Source organism: Anser anser, assembly GCF_964211835.1.
Source record: "Anser anser genome assembly, chromosome: 1".
Taxonomy (NCBI): Eukaryota; Metazoa; Chordata; class Aves; order Anseriformes; family Anatidae; genus Anser; species Anser anser.
This window is the reverse complement of record NC_139720.1, coordinates 179,290,026-179,306,258: the sequence shown is the minus strand read 5'-3', so window position 1 is coordinate 179,306,258 and position 16,233 is coordinate 179,290,026. Positions and strand designations below refer to the sequence as shown.

The window sequence follows — 16,233 nt, the reverse complement described above, 5'->3', positions numbered from 1 at the left end:
TGAGTATTATACAGTGTCTTTTATACAGTGTATAAGTGTATATTCCAATTGTAATCAGGTATATCTTGCTATCTTCAAATCTTTGTTAAGTCATAGGAGCTTTGTTATCAATAAATCATATTGCTGCTTCTCACTTCTGAGTAACACCTGTGACAATAACCAACACTGTTTGTCTAAGCTGGGGTGAATTCACAGATAGTTTCAGCTTCTCCAAAATTCATCTTTTGGTGAAAAGAGACATCAAAGTAATGCCTGCCAATGCTAATTCAGATTTCTCCATAGATTTAACTTGATAGTTAAGACCTTTTTTAAGGAGAGGCTACATAGGGCAATATCAGTTTGTGTAGTCTAGGGAGTTTTTCTATATAAATGAATAACCATGTGAGAATTAAAAATATTCCAGTTTCTGTCTTGATAGACTTTGAGACAGTCATATTTCATAAATAGAAATAATAAATGTGATCAGAAATTATTTTAAAAAAATAAAAAAATAAAAGGAGAAGAATTTGTTAGAGGAAAATTAGAAGAAAAATCTGTAAATTTTTTACAGTTTAACAGGCTTTTCCAATTCTGGATGCCCCTGCAAGTGATGCCACAGAGCTTTCTTTTATAAGCACACCCAGAAAAGGCTGAATCTTTTTACCATCGTATTTAAAATAAGGGAAAGATTTTTATAATGACAAATAATAACTTCCTGAGAATTAGTTTGTAAGAAATAACAGAATCTAATATATTTTTAGGAGAATACAAGTTCAACACCCAGAGGACTGAAAACAACTATATGGGTCACTGAGTCCTCTTGCTAGCAGTCGTATTGAATCATGAGATCTTACTGCTGAGAACAGGTTCAGAGAACACATTCACACAAGCTTATATCTGTTATCCAAGTCTGCCTCCAAACACCCTTATAATAATTAAAGACTACAAGGTCTTATATCCGCAGGAAATTTGCAGAGTTTTGCTTTTTAAGACCTTCAGAACCACTGTATCTTAGAAATGACATTATGACCCACTCTTCAGAGGAAGGCAGTTAAATACCTGTGGTCCCTACCAATTTGACCTGAGGAGAAAAAGCCATCCTGATCCCATTTTTGATGGTTAATTTATCCCTGAGAATAGGACTACAGATCTACAAAGCGCTACAGGAAAATTACTTACCTGGACCAGGTTTTTAGACACCTATCTATTTTTAAACATCTACCATGTCTAACATGCCTACATATGAGCCAGCCATACAGACTACCTTAACAGAAAACGTGGAAAAAATATCATTTCCAGAAGGCTTTTGTGTTTTAGTACCTTTCACAGTCTGACAAGGATTGTGCACTGGAAGTGACTGTAAAGGGAATATTTGCTCTTAGCTTAAATGTAGACATCAGTACCACAGGTGTCCAGGTATCCCTGATCTATTCTGTTTATTTTAATTAAGCTTAGTGTATCACATATGGATGCAGGACACCCACCTAAGATGTTGCCTGGAACAACTGCACCATCATTCTTCATTCAAGTTTTTTTGTATTGTAAGTGTCCTTTCTTCATCATTTTTGTCTCCTTTATTTTTGCCAGATCAGGGTATAACAGGCTATGAAGGCAATGGAAGAGTTTGTTTTACAGGGCATTGATTCTGAGAAACCCTAAGGTAATCCAAAAAGAAAAAATGAGGAGAAAGAGAAGAAAAGAGAAAGAGCAATAAAGTCAGCTGTGTAAAATGTCCTATTACATGATTTAGTTATATAAAGATAATAATCTTGAAGCACAAAATGTACCATTTTGCTTTATTGCTGAGAAACCCCAAATTTATCTGCTCTAGAGTTTAAAAAGTCAATTTTTTAATGAACAAGAAGCCTTGCTGGCGTTATATTCTCTCCCTTGTTTCCATAGAGTTATATGCCAAGCTATTTTATTAATCTGAGAATGTAATACAACACTATTTAAAATTTTGGAACCTTACTTTATTAAATCTAATATTCAGAGGTTATTGGGAGAATGAGAAGGCAATTGTTTCAATTGCCTTTAAAGCAATGGTAATGTTCATTTCAGTTTCCTTTTTAATTCTTACCAGAACCTTATGTCAATCAAGGAAAACTCATTAATTCAATTAACAAGCATAACAACAGCTGTTTTTTGTGGAATAAAATAGGTAGAACTCGCTGACATACTGCCCATTGTCCAATGTCTTCTTCCTTTTCTTGTGCCGAGCTTATAGCTCTTTATGCTATAACATATTCTCCCCCATTGTACAATAATGAAGAAAAGGACCCAGGTAGTATTTCATGTAGTGTCTCTGGATTTTGTGGGCTCAGATATTCTTCCTTCAATGTCTTTCAAGAAGAAAAAAAAAGAAAAAAAAATGTCAGAGAAGCAAATGATGTGGAGAGGAGAAATAAATATTCAGTCTCCTGAAATAACAACCAGCTTATTCTGGACAGCATGATATGGCTGAGGATGGTGTATTTGTGGGTGACATTTTTTGCATACCTTACAGGTATCTGAGAGATGGGCCTCCGCTACTGTGAAAACTCATCATCCAGGTAAAGAATTTCACCTTGAAGCTATAACTGAAAAATAAGAATGAATATTTTAAAGTAATTAAAAACATAGGACTTCAAGTCCCATTGGCTTTCAGTCAGGAATAAGTTGCTTTATGCAGAAGTTATCCCTTAATTTTTTTCCTATCAGCTCATTTCTGGCAAAATTGTATCCGATATTTCCAATCAATGTCGAAACTCTCCATGGATGTGCTGTTGATAATCTGAAAAATTTATTTTATTATGACAAACAAGGATTTCTTAAACACACCAATTAAGTGTTCTCTAATATGAGAAAGACATGAAAACACTTCGCATTTTAACTAGAGAGTTTTAATAGGAAATATGGCTGCAGTGGTTGACATTAGTTATTTCCCCCTTCAATAACATAACAGTTGCTTAAAACTGAATACAATCTGTAAATAAATTGTTGCAAATATTGGCTGAGCATTTGATAGATTCAAATATACACATTGTCTTTAGTTGTTTTTTACCCCAAAGACATTTGAATAATTGAGTTAGACTGGCAGGAAAACAAATTCTAAAGATACAAAAAACAATACTGAAATTCACATGCGTATATACTCATGCCCAGATTATATAAGTGCTCACAAAGCTGGGAAAATTAAATAAAGTCACATGTTTTACCAGACCAATTACAACATACCAACACAGATCATGTTGCAAGCACTGCATATCAAAAGCTCACAGGAAGCTGTTTAGGCTCAATCCACATTTAAAAATATTCCCCAGAAGTGGTCAGATGATTTTGATTAACAAATAAACCAGAAAGCAGATTTGCTAGCAGATATTCAGCAAGTAGAAAATGAGGTTACGTTCAGCAGATGAATTATTCATTGTGAATTATTTGCTCAGTTCTAATAATTACAGCAGGGAAAAATTAATTAATGTTACAGCAAATACTTTAAATTTTATAATAAAAAGATTGATCATTGAAATGAGCCTCAGAAAGAGATTTATAAATGGAAGAAAGAAGGGGACACGATCAAGAATAATATGAAGCCTCAACCTGAATAAAATTTACACCTGTGAGTAATCCTGCACAGATATAATCCCATAGAGATATAGATTTAGTAAAACACTTGGAAATGTAAATTATTTCTTATTTACCTTCCTCTGTATTTTGTTTTGGAGAAATGTCCTTTTCATAACCACAGTTTACAGAAATATTCATGGGGTAATATTCTAATTAGGTATGGTTTTAGTTCTGATTATTTTACTAATAATTTTATTGTTACTTCTTCACTTTCTGCAGTCAAAGTCCTAGAAGCCTTACTGAATGGAGGGATTCTCAGTAATGAAGCAACCATGAAATTAGGTTTGAAACCAACAAAATGATGGTTTGGATATCAATGGAGGCTATCAAGAGTATGTTGAGGGGAGATCTTTGTATTGGCATGGAAGGAACACACTCATTCACTCTTAAAAAGAAATCATGGAAAACAATGACAGAAAAAGCTACTTTATCTCAGCAACCCTCTTTACTCTTAAATCTTTTAAAAGAATAAATAGATTGCACTAGAGAAACAAATGTCCATGGGGGAGCAGTTTATAATAGGAGAAAATATATAAGCAAAAGACATTTAAATAATTTAATCTTGCAGAAAGTTTATTCATTTATAGGAATTAATTTATCAAAAAATGAATTTCTTGAGGCATCAAGAACATTTATTGAACCAAAATCTGCCTTTCCATCAAAATGGAAATTTCCACAGAAGAGCTTGGCAATAACACTTTTCATATTTTTGTGAAAATGAAAGGTTTTTTTTTTTTTTCAATTTTGACATTAACAAAAGGGATTAAAAGCCATTAGATATTTTAGAAGATTTGAAATAACAATAAAATATGTTTTGTTTGGTTTTGCTGACTTTTTATTTTTTTTATGAAGTGCAAAATCTTCTCCTGACCAAGTTTAATAGATTTATTTCATAATTTCAGTAGGTTATTTAAAAAAGAATATGATTTTTTTTCTTTTGTCTATGTAGAGCTGATTGAAAGGGATGCATTTAATTTTCTCTACTGTGTTGTTTAACTAACAGAGCTTCTATGCCATAATATGTTATTAAACTCATGATTTTAAACTGTGTTCCAGAAATGCTTTCTGAAAACACTGGTTACCATCAGAATACAGATGCTTTAGAGCTGAGCAACTATTTTGTGGTTATGACTCAACAGGGTGAAAGTCAAGAGCAGCACCTGTCAAAATGTGTATGCTGAAAGCTGTCCCAACAACACAGCGATAATAGTGGGATTAGAGATCTACTGTGCTGAGAATCCTAGCAATATTCAGCAAGGGTGTCCTTGCCCCAGAGATTTTTCCACTATAATGTAATACAAAACATGAACATCAACACGAAATGGAGAAGCTCTGGAATGAAAGGCAAGGATAATAGGAACTTACATGTGTAGCCACACAAAATGCTTGCACGCCTTGTTTTATAGGTTTGTGTTTAAAAAGTGACAAAAATGTAAGAAATGAAGGACATTAAATATGTCAGTACCCCTACTAGCTACCTGCCTAAATGTTAGTCCAAGTACTTATTAAAGCAGCTTGAATTTAAAGAGGCAAAAAGCTCCTTGAAATCAGAGTTCAAAAACAATGGTAGACAAGAGGGTTTTCTGCAGACTCACTTTCCTTCTTCCCAGGGAAGTTCTAGCCCTTGGGTCTATCCACACTTAGAATATGAGAATTTTTTATTTTTATTTTTGTTTTGTTTGTTTGTTTTCTTTCTCCCAGTATATTTCCTGGTTTCTCTCCCTCATGGAGAAATTAGCTTCATCTGAGCTCTGGTGCAGTTTCCCATAGCAGACATCCACAGCAGTCTCTGCAGTAGGTCAGGCATCTGCTGAAGTCACTTGCTTCTGCGGTTTTCATTTAACCCTTTTTGCTACAGGCACAAAGAGGAATCAGAGGCGTGGGTGCTAATTCCTCTCATCACTGTTCTTTGCAGCACCTTAGATGTGATGCTTCAGTCCTCTGAGCCTCATTTGTGGGATATACAACATGTCAATTCATGGTTTTGGTTTGGAAGTAGCATTTCTGGGCTCAGCAGGTTTTTCAGCCATTCACTTCTCCTCTGCCAGCTTCCTCTGTCAGCAGCATGAGCCTTGCTGCATCCCCTCCACACTCGTATGAAGCAGTTTGAAAGCATTTTTGCTTGACCACTATATTTTATTTTATATTTTAATTTAATTTAATTTAATTTTATTTTATTTTATCTTATTTTATTTTATTTTATTTTAGCCTAGCCAGTGGCAGTTGTTAGATCTCTCACTGGCAATGCAATACCTCTCAAATTATAAGACTGTACCAGATACAAAATATCAGTGTTTCTCTAATACTGTGGAATTGCAACCAATGCATTAACACAGGAGTCTTTATGACATTAGGTGCTACAATTCATCCCTTCAATTTTCCTTAAAAACTACAGCTTGAGAAGGGAGTTTTCAATCACACAGCTACACGTTTCATTAGTGTTCTCATTACAGTTCGTACTATTTATTTACGGAGTGCTCAGAAGAGCGATAGATGCTATATGGCTCAGCAGACCTTGGGAGCAAGCCTTAGATATGACGAGGCAAGTGAGACCTGAACAATAGGTGAATCAGTCAATTGCTTTTTGTATTAATTGGATCTGAGAGGAAAACTGAAGGGGGAATAAAACCCAAACAAACAAAAAGAACATACCACTGCTCAAATTGCTCTAAAACTTTCATCGACTTTAATGGCATTAGTATTGAGGTCTTAACTACAGCCTCGCTCTCTTTGGGAAGTGATGACAATAAGGCTCTGTAAAACCTCCTGCTTATTTTTCTTTCTACACCTCTTCCAGTAAGATTTCTGTGTCAGCTCCTCAAGTGTCCCCAGTGGGGAAAGCCTGATTTTTGCTTTCAGTGGATTGCTGATGCCTAACTAGTGATAATAAAAACTGTTTGAGTCCCTGAACCCTCCCAGGAACACTGCAGCCCGAATTGGGTGTTATGCATTGCAGCTCTGCCTCTCAGAAGTGCCTACGGACACAGTGCACAGACTTGTCAGGGGCTGTTCAATTCTTCAATTAAAATGTGAGCTGTCTCTTTTATAGGTCTGTGTTTTGTCTCCATTTCTTATTGCAGCACTTCTACCTGATGCAGGTTATTTTAACACTTGCTTTTCGGCAGTCAGTTATATATTGAAGATTTTTTTTGTCCTCTGGGAGGTATGCTCTGTTGTTTTGATTGATTTTCACTCTTTTTATTACCTGCAAAATACTAGATTCTGAAAGTAATAGCAACCATCGTTAAATAGTATAGGAAATAAAAGATACTTTGGTTGTCTTAAGGCTGTTTCAATCTCCTTTCCGCTTTCTACAGAGGCACATACATGCTAAGTCTACGGCTTAGCAAAAAAAAAAAAAAAAAAGCCTTTCTTCAGTATAGAGATTTTTTTGTCCTTTGCAGGTAAGCTTGAAAGGCTATACATTGTTTGAAGAGAATAAGAATAATAAGTTAAGCTCCAAGAGTCTGCTTTATTCTGCCCACTACATTTATTCCTGCTGTTAGCAGGATTAAAATTTACTGCTAGAGAGAGGCATAAATAAAGACATGTTCTTGGAAAATATATGCAAATGTGAACACACCTTTCAAAACCTCATTTGGCAGTTCAGATGCCTAAGTGCCTGAGCTAGAAGCTACTGTAAAATTGAGTGCAGGGTGGAGAAAATGCATAGAGTATGCCAGAGGCAGAACAAAGCTACAATATGGGTCTGTGGCGCTCCAGTCCATGACAGCATCCTCTAGGCTATGTTGCCTTATATTTGCTTTGTTATGCTTATGTGTATTTGTCCTTCCAGGATGGTCAAAATTTGCTGGCTGGGAAGGTGGATCTGGGTCATCATTTTCTACGCCTCCTCCTCCAGTGGAGGAGGCTTACTGAGGGCTGGCTGTAGACTTTATGTACATCCGTACTCAGCACCAGGATTTTCAAGGTGGGTAATTCAACATGGCTCTAAAATCTTCCTGTACAAATATCCCAGCTGTGATTGTCTGAAAATTACCCGACCTGTAAGGCCTTGACAGTTGGTGTTGTTTGGAGCCGATTCTCCAGTGATCACCTTAAATAACATCTAAATAATTATTCCCCAGAGTGCCGGGTGTGCCTTTATCATACAGAAATGGGACAGGCACGGGTGCACCACTTGTGGGTCCTGCTGCTGGCCCTGCTGGTAAACAGAGATAGGACTGGGAAAATGGCACAATGGCTGATGTGCCCTGTTAAATAGCTGCTTGATCTCTTTTCTGGGCACCTTGTGATATTAAATGATGGTGTGATTTAAAACAGCCTGTGGATTGCTCAAACACAGGCCAAGGGAGTGCCTTTCACAGAGCAACAGACCTTTTGCACACAAGCCTCAACCTATGTGATTTGATTGCACCTGAGAAACTGACCCTTTGAATGACAAGGGCAACGACCTGAACCTGACTTAAAATAGACTGAAGGCTGGTTTTAATCCTGCCATTATTTCCTGCCAGAATGATTTTTCATCAGAGGGCCCAACCTGTGAAAAGTGTAGCTAGTTAGCGTGTATTTCATTCTTCCTTATGTGTTTATTTGCATTGTTTTCCAGGCATGTGAATGAATTATGTGAGTAATGTGATTTGAATGCTTCACTGACTGGGTCTTTTAAATAAAACCAAGAGAGGATTGATCAGTGTCGCAAAAGAGCCAAAGAATCCCTTAAGCAGCAGCTCACATAACTGTGGATTGCATAATTCAAAGCCGTCCTGGGGCATCTTTAAATGATGCATAGATTTTGTTGTCTTTACGTTTTTGAGAGGAGAAAGTTAGATGAAAGTTTCACATTGGCCACAGTGTCACTGAGAGATGTTTTTCCATTGGAAGAAGTTGCTTTGCTTGCTGCTTACTAAGAGTGAGGGGGGAAATTAGCTCAGCTACTTTCAAAAAGAGACGCTGCCTCTTTTTGCTCTCTCTGTGGTTAATTAAGATACATATTGAAAAGGTAATACAAGCAGACAAGTTCAAGCAAAGTCGCTATTAGACAGCATTAGCAGGGATTTTGTGACCATTCGTGGTTTTGATTGGGAGGGGATTTGCAAACCAAATTGTGGTCTGGTGCAGAAGAAGGTTCTGCCAGGGAGCCTGGCTGATCTCACTGAATGCTGCTCTGCACAACAAAACCCGCAGTGCTGGGCATCAGATGGTGAGAGGCAGAAGGCATGGTGAAGAAATCCAAGATAATGATTTTATTTGTTCAGGACATTTAAGTTTTTAAAATCAGCAAATTAAGACAACATAATTAGTTAACAGCAAACTGTATTTGTTTAGCCTGCAAGTCTGAAGAACTGGCATCATTAAAATAGCACCTGTGGGTTTTGTTTAATTACTGCATTTTGGAGATGGAGGTATACATTTTAATTTTCTGCCTTTTAAAACCGAAGTCAAAGTTTAACAAGTTGATATTTATGAGAGAGGAGATTTTAATTTCTTGCCCAAGCAAGCCCTCGTCACGAACAGCTCCGGCTTCGCAAAGCTGCTGCCCAGCAGCCGCTAGGTGGCACAGCCCACTTGCAGTTCGCTGCCGCCGCTGCTACGGAGCAGCACCGGGGCTGGGGCTGCTGCAATCACAGCTGAGAGAAATGTATAAACAAGCCGGACAAATGGCCAGCATGAGAAATTGTGATGGAGGCAAGAAGATCTTTCAGGTATCAAGCTGCAGTCTTGACTCCCGCTGGCAAAGCGAAGTGGAGGCCTTGATGTGGAAGAGAAATAAATGGTTCTTGTAAGTGGCTGTGTTTGGTGAATGAATGAATGGAGGGAGAAGGTTTCTGAGTGATCTTGCACCACTCTCCTAAGATATTATACCTCGTGTATGCGTGACTGGCAATGCAGTATTCAGTCACTGACTTGCTTGCAATCTGCAGTTCCCTTTGCAGTCAGCTTAGAGATATTGTAGGGGTTGACAAATCTACGAATAAGAGAGGGGAGGCAAAAACAAAACAAAATAAGCCCACAAAGTTATTGTGCATAACATCCTTTTGGGCATGGTACAACTGCAGCAAAGTGATGCTGGTCATATACTGATCGGTTCTTGAATGCCCCTTCAGTAATCACTCTGGGCCAGGGACTGGCTTTGTGTTTAGGACAGTAACAAGTATGCTGGCAGTGCTTAAACAGCACATGGCAATTCAAAGAGGAGCGTAATTTTAAGTACACTTCACTGACACGCTGTCAATGTATTAGCATGGGGGATCCCACAAAATTATACACCGTAACTTGTAATAAAATCCATTTTCCAAAGCAGCATGCATTTGAAGAGAGGAGGGGATGGTAAATACATTTGTTTGTTTACCCATTTAGACAGAAAAATATCCTTTTACAGCACAGAAAGGAACTTGGCAAGCAAGCTGATGAGAAAGGACAGATTCCCCATAGTGTAAGGGGATTGCTGCCCTGCGAGTGGGGCTACAGGTACCCTATGAAGCATCCCTTCAGTGCAAGGACTCTCCCATATCTCCTTGGATACAGGGGATTTCTGGCTGGACACAGACATCTCTGCATCTCTGTGCTGCCTTATGGCAGTCTGCAAAAAGGGAAGGATTGAGGCAAACCTCTGGTCCCTTGTAACAGGTGCAGTGTCCCTGGTGGGAGCTCGCAGCAGCAGCACAGTGAAGAGGCTGTCAGGCAGTGTTTTGGAGAGAGTATTTGCATAGCGAACTGAGAAGGTGATTGAGGCACTGATAAGCTCTTTGTCTTCCTGGGGGGCTTGGGGTTTACTGCCAGATTGGACTGCCTGGGGTGCGTGTATCTGTCTTTCCCAAAACAAGTAATAGGATATCACACTGGCATTGTTGCTTAGCTCCTGTCAGTATAGGATTTCATCCTGTATATCCTGATCCTGAAGGCAGTATTGCAGGTGGGTGAGGTCATTCAGGCACGGATAGCAAGTCAAAATCCTGAAACCAAGCCTTTTCCTCTTCTTCCTCAGAGACTCGGGGAAAAGATGGGTTGTGTGCATCTAGAGTGCAGCTGCAGGCACTATCCCAGCACCCTCACAGCTGTCATATGTTGGGGTGACCGGAGCATGAGGACTGAGCCTGGTGCATGTGCACCCACACACTGCACAACCTGCCCATTTCCAGGGCATAAGGCAGTATGATGTGAGTTCAGTCGTCACTCTTGAAGCTGTGCTACTGAGCAGCTGAAGATGAAAAGATCCCATGGGCCAGCAAACACAAAAAAGGACCATTGTTTTATGGCTCAGGGGTTAGTGTACACAACTGTGAGATGTTGTTTCTGGATTTCCTGCATTCTTCAGGTTTTAGCTGTATGTTGTTTTGCTTTGTTTTGTTTTAGTGGCTGCTTCAGGTATACTAAATCTTAAGTATTTCGTGCTGTATAATGGATGCTTATGGCTTTGTGCCAGGAGCATGTCAGGCTGTCCCTGGCCAGAGCAGCGCAGCAATGTTCAGTAGGGGAGTGAATATCATCAGCCGCTGGAAAACACCCCAGACATTCACAGAATTACAGAATGGTTGAAGTTGCAAGAGACCTCTGGAGGTCATCTGGCCCAAACCCCCTGCTCAAGCAGAGACACCAAGACTAGGATGCCCAGGAGCAGCTTCCATTACTGCAGAAGCAGCAGAAGACTATAGCCCAGAGCTGCTGGCAGAATGAATATCCCTATCGTACAATGCTGTTTCAGCATATTGCATTTAGTTTGTGCTCTCTCCTGAATTTGAAACTTTAAACAGTAAGACCTACTTAATGAAATTGTATGTGATAGTAACCTGGGGTTTGAACAACTTTTGGGATTTGCACAGTAAAATCAAAATCACATACAGATTGAATAAAATAATTAAGGGTTAAAAATGACAAGACAGAAAGCAAAATCGGAGATCACAATCAATAACTTCAGGATAACTGGACTTTTTATTATTATTGTTATTATTATTATTAATTTGTATTTACTGACTTCAGACAGGTTCATTAGCTGTTGCTCTTTATTATTTCAGAAAATATATGTTCTTTCACTTCTTCAATGGATTTTTAGTTTTTTCATAAGGTTATCACATTCACTTAAAAGTTGTTTCATTTTAATATGTATAGCTCCTTGTTTTCACCTCACAATTTACTGCATTGCAATTAAGGCACTTTTTTTTTTCCCCTCTTTTGAACAGCCGCACTAACATTTTATTCCTGTGAGTACAGGATTTCTTGATCATGAAGACAAACTGTCCTGGGCCTTGCAAAGGAGTTAGACATAGATCAGTCAGGAATTAACAGGTTAGTTAATTTCAAGTGATTGAGCTTTAAACAGCATTTGGATTATCCCATGCAAATGCACCTCATGCTGTAAATCACAGTGGTAAAACACAGTGATTCCTGAGGGTATATCAATTGCAAACCTTCCCTAATGATTTTAAAATCTCCCAAATGAATTGGTATATTGACACAACTCTGTCCACAGTGGGGAATATTTGTAGTTCAACAGCTATAAATCCTAGAACAGTTGAATAATCTTACACTAAAACCAACTCTGTAAATGTTATACACATTCACTCTGCCTTCTTCAACCATATTAGCTTATTTAATAGCTCTAACAGAGAAATACTATCTATTACTGCTGTCTCCACCGGCAGGCTCACAACAAGGATGTGCATCTTGAGAGGCACTGAGGATGTGCATCCCACCCCATTCACAGACAACCTATCAATCAATTGTGTAAGTACCTGACTACACACTCAGGGTGAAGGTGCTGAAGATTCCACCTCTGATGGGGACAGCAGCCATCAGTTTTTTATAAACATATGGTTGATCCCCTGCTTCTTGATGTTTCACCTTTTCTGACTGAGCTGTTTCCCTTTTAACCTAGAGTCCTTGCTCTAAACATAATTTTGGAGAAGAATGATAGAAAATCACCATATATTGACAGCTCTTAGTTTATCCCATCTACAAAAACTTGAGTGCAAACAAGTGCATCAGAAGTACTGCTGGAATGAAAGAGTCCTGGCTTTGATGGGAAGACAGCAGATTTGTGCTGGAGGTTGATGTTCTCAAGGTACAGTGTTCAGCTATAGTGACAAGTGTTGATAGATTTAAAAGTGGCGTCTTTCATAGTGCGAGTAAATGCAACATGCTGCATATGGCTGTAAGAGAACATTTCTTCTAATGAAATTACATACATAATTAATGCTATGGACCTCATTATGCATGAACAGTGGAACAGTTCTGAACTATTCCAGACATCTGTCTAAACAAATCAACGTAAAGTCTGGTGATCTACACTAAAGAAACATCTTAAAGTCTGAATATAAGGTTTTTTTTTTTTTTTTTTCTGTTATAAATAATGATCCTGTTGTTGCTTTTAACTTGAACTTTTATAGAGAGTGAATTAATGCAGTAATGGCATCATCAAACTTCCCTGCATTGTAATTACAAAGATTTTGTATGTGTATATCCTTTTTCTAAACAATGTCACATCATTTTATTCTGATCCCTGATCCCACTTTCAATATATCTAGGATTACAGTAGTGAACAGTACATAAAGCAAACATTGCCTGCAATCAATACGATAAAGGCCTGTCTGAGTCAGCTGCAAGTGCACTTTAGAAACTGCCTCTTTTTAAATCATGGCATGGCATTGGGGATCAGAAAGGCCCTGAAGATACTAGACCCTGAATTTACATCTCAGGGTTTCACAAAAGGGCATTCACAGTGGAAGACCCAGCAGAACCTTACATACTGTGCACTAGAAGAGAAATGGCAAGGTCTACTTATTCGTCCTTGGACTTAAATGACCTGATTCAAATCTCAACTAAGTTAATGAAGAGACCTTGACCAATTGCAATGGACTTTGGATTAGAGATATATTAAAATAAAGAGAAATGTTCCTGTTTTACTGATGTAAAATGTCTCTCCTCAACTACACCTACCAAGTCCTCAAGGTGTTGAAATTTAAGAGTGTGATCGAATTGCTCAGTGTTCTGGGAATGTACTGGCACAGACACTTAGGCTTTCTCTACCACTTGCACATGTTACCACTAAAAAACACAGTAGATATCTTGCTCTTTTCCTATCCTTCTCCAGATTTATTCTTCATCTTCTTTCTCTACTATATAGATAATGGCAATTGATAAAATACAATCTAATAATTGTCTTCTGGAATTAAAAGACACACATCTCAAACATATTGTTAAATAGAAAATAGAAACTGTGAATACTTATATTAAAAAAAAAAAAAAGTGAACAATCTCTAATGAAAAGGATACACAAATTCACAGAGGATATTTGTCCCAATACAGGACATTGCTGCTTACAATAAAACATTGAGGTGTGCATAAATTTCTCAAATTATCCATCCCTGCTCAGAAATATGGAACTTCCATCTGTTGGGAAATGTTTTCATTTCAAGATCTGCATTGCAAAGTTGAAATCTCAACATTATTTTTGGCAATGGGAATATCAGAAAACATTTGGTAAAGTAATACAATCTAGTCTCCCTGGACTTCCCCTTGAGAAGGGTTAATTTGCATGCTTAATACTCATAGTGTAATTCCCTCCTCTGGGCTAGGCTTCCACAGTCTATGCACAGACAGTCCTGCAGCACATTGGAATGGTCTTCTCCACTTCTGCTGCAACCCAGAGGATATAGCTTAGTGGAGAATCCCAGATGATAAAAGAAACAGGACTGACACTAAAACGCTAATAAGAGACAGCAGGAGCTCAGACAAATGTAGATTTATATCTCTGTCACTCAGAGAGAAATACTTCAGTTTGGGGTGATGTACTGAAATATTTTTAGCTTTCCTTCTCAAGGAAACAGAGCTTTTGTTATTGTCCTTGTTGTCTGTCTACCGCATTCGTCTTTCAGCCATTTCCCCCAAAGCAATAACTTTTGAACTTTTTTTTTTTTGGCAATATTGATCTTAGCACTTAAATAAATAAATAAAGTCCCTAAATATTTCTTGAACATAGCCAACTAAGCAGAGAGAGGGGGCTTATGTTAGCACTCCACAGGCGGAATACATTGCTGTAAGTGGAATAGTTACCTATTCTGTTTCACCATGAGGATGCCCAACAACAAATGTAGGGCTCAGCAACAGCCAGAGCATAACCTGCACTCTACCCAGACAAACAGCAACACAAATCTGTAGACGGTTAAACATACTGTAAGAAGAAAGTAGGTAATACTACAGGAGAAAGGTAGGACTGTTATGGGAATACATTGGTAGTATGTGATGCAGTTAAAAATCTTAAAAGAACATGAAGATATGTGTGATATGAAGATGACTAGGGATGTAACAAATGTATGGAAATATATTTCATTAGTCTGTTCACTCACCTCTATTTGAATACTGTGTTTGTTTTTCTTATCCAAAGCAGCATATTTAAATCAGAATCTGGGCATATTTGCTGTTTTGGAACAGACTACGTCCAAGCATATTTTTCTTGAACCAAAGTGAAATATAGGTGTATTATACAAATACAAATACCCACCATGCAGAATTCTCTGTCAGCCTCAGCCCTCTGCACTCCCTTTTTAATCAGTGGAAGCTGTAGATCCTTCTAAGGGGTGATTCATGTCTTAGACATTCATTTTCTTAATGGAAAATTGGAGAGCCTCAGCACTCTTGAAACTCTCTCTCAGGCATTTAGAAAACTCTCCATAAAGTTTAGTTATTTCTGTGTCCAAGGTAATGGTTCTCTGTATACTTCAGAACATGATGATTATTACAAAATGCTGAATTTCTAATGGGAACCATTTTAGGTTCTGAGTGTCAGCTTTTAAGGTTCACAGGAGGATCTTCATTTTGCATAGCAACAAACTAGTCGTAATTGATTGGTATCAGCAGAAATAGGTAGACAGGCAGCACAAATGTGGAAAATAACTAAATAATAGGAACAATGTCTACAATTCCAGGAGAGACAATATCTCATAAAAATTGATGTGAGATGTATGAGGAGATGCAGTCACCTAGCTCAGACATGAATCTACAAGGCACTGCTGCTGTGTACCACTTTTATAAGAGCTGCAGTACATTATCACTTCTGACCTATACCCGAACAAGAAATAACACATATCCCACAAACGATAGTTCCTCATGAACATAAGTTATCTTGGCACTTATTTCTGTGTTTGTTGTCAGAGCAGCTCAATTTGTTACCAGTTACAGATCCAGACATCCTGGATTTTAGTATCTGTCTAGGCACTGCAAGAGCACTGGTCCCTCCCTAAAGCAGCCTTGCAGAAATCCTCTTTTCAGAGGAAATGTGTTTATATATGCCATTACAAACGTAAAGCAGAAAAAGGGCAGCATACTCAATTACACCTTTCTTGTGAATTCCCCTCATGAGTTTTCTTTAAAAGAGAGTACAGAGAGTTTGCTGAAAACATAATACATACTTATATCCAAATTTTCATTAAAATCTAGACAATCTCCAGTGACATGCTTGTTTTTCTCTACTTCTGATTTTAGCTGAAAATAAGAAAATATTACACCAAGAAAAGTAGGAAGTATGCTTGCAACCAGAGTGAAGATTTTCTTTAAAAAAAAAATAATCCACAGACTTCAAATATTATTGCATTAGATAAAAAGAATCCTTTGGATTCTTTGTATTCCTTCAGCAATTTTAGTAAATTCTATTAATGTACTTCGGCTGCTTTTCTGATTTGGTTCAACATA

General features: G+C 37.9%; 2 long non-coding RNA genes across 3 annotated transcripts; one reads left to right on the top strand and one right to left on the bottom strand.

The window, feature by feature from the left end:
• Positions 1-1,303: 1,303 nt before the first annotated feature.
• On the bottom strand, positions 1,304-3,252 carry LOC310881057. The gene is made up of 3 exons (XR_014572092.1): positions 3,196-3,252; positions 2,479-2,558; positions 1,304-2,321 (listed from the first exon to the last, which is right to left on the bottom strand). It is a non-coding gene; the product is annotated as an uncharacterized lncRNA (long non-coding RNA).
• A 170-nt stretch (positions 3,253-3,422) lies between these two features.
• Positions 3,423-14,473, top strand: LOC310881060. 2 transcript variants are annotated; one of them, XR_014572096.1, is made up of 5 exons: positions 3,423-3,577; positions 7,382-7,516; positions 11,727-11,832; positions 12,189-12,270; positions 12,422-14,473. It is a non-coding gene; the product is annotated as an uncharacterized lncRNA (long non-coding RNA). The 2 variants fall into 2 exon arrangements; XR_014572097.1 differs by lacking the exons at positions 3,423-3,577; positions 7,382-7,516 and adding an exon at positions 9,189-9,328.
• The last annotated feature ends 1,760 nt before the right edge of the window (positions 14,474-16,233 follow it).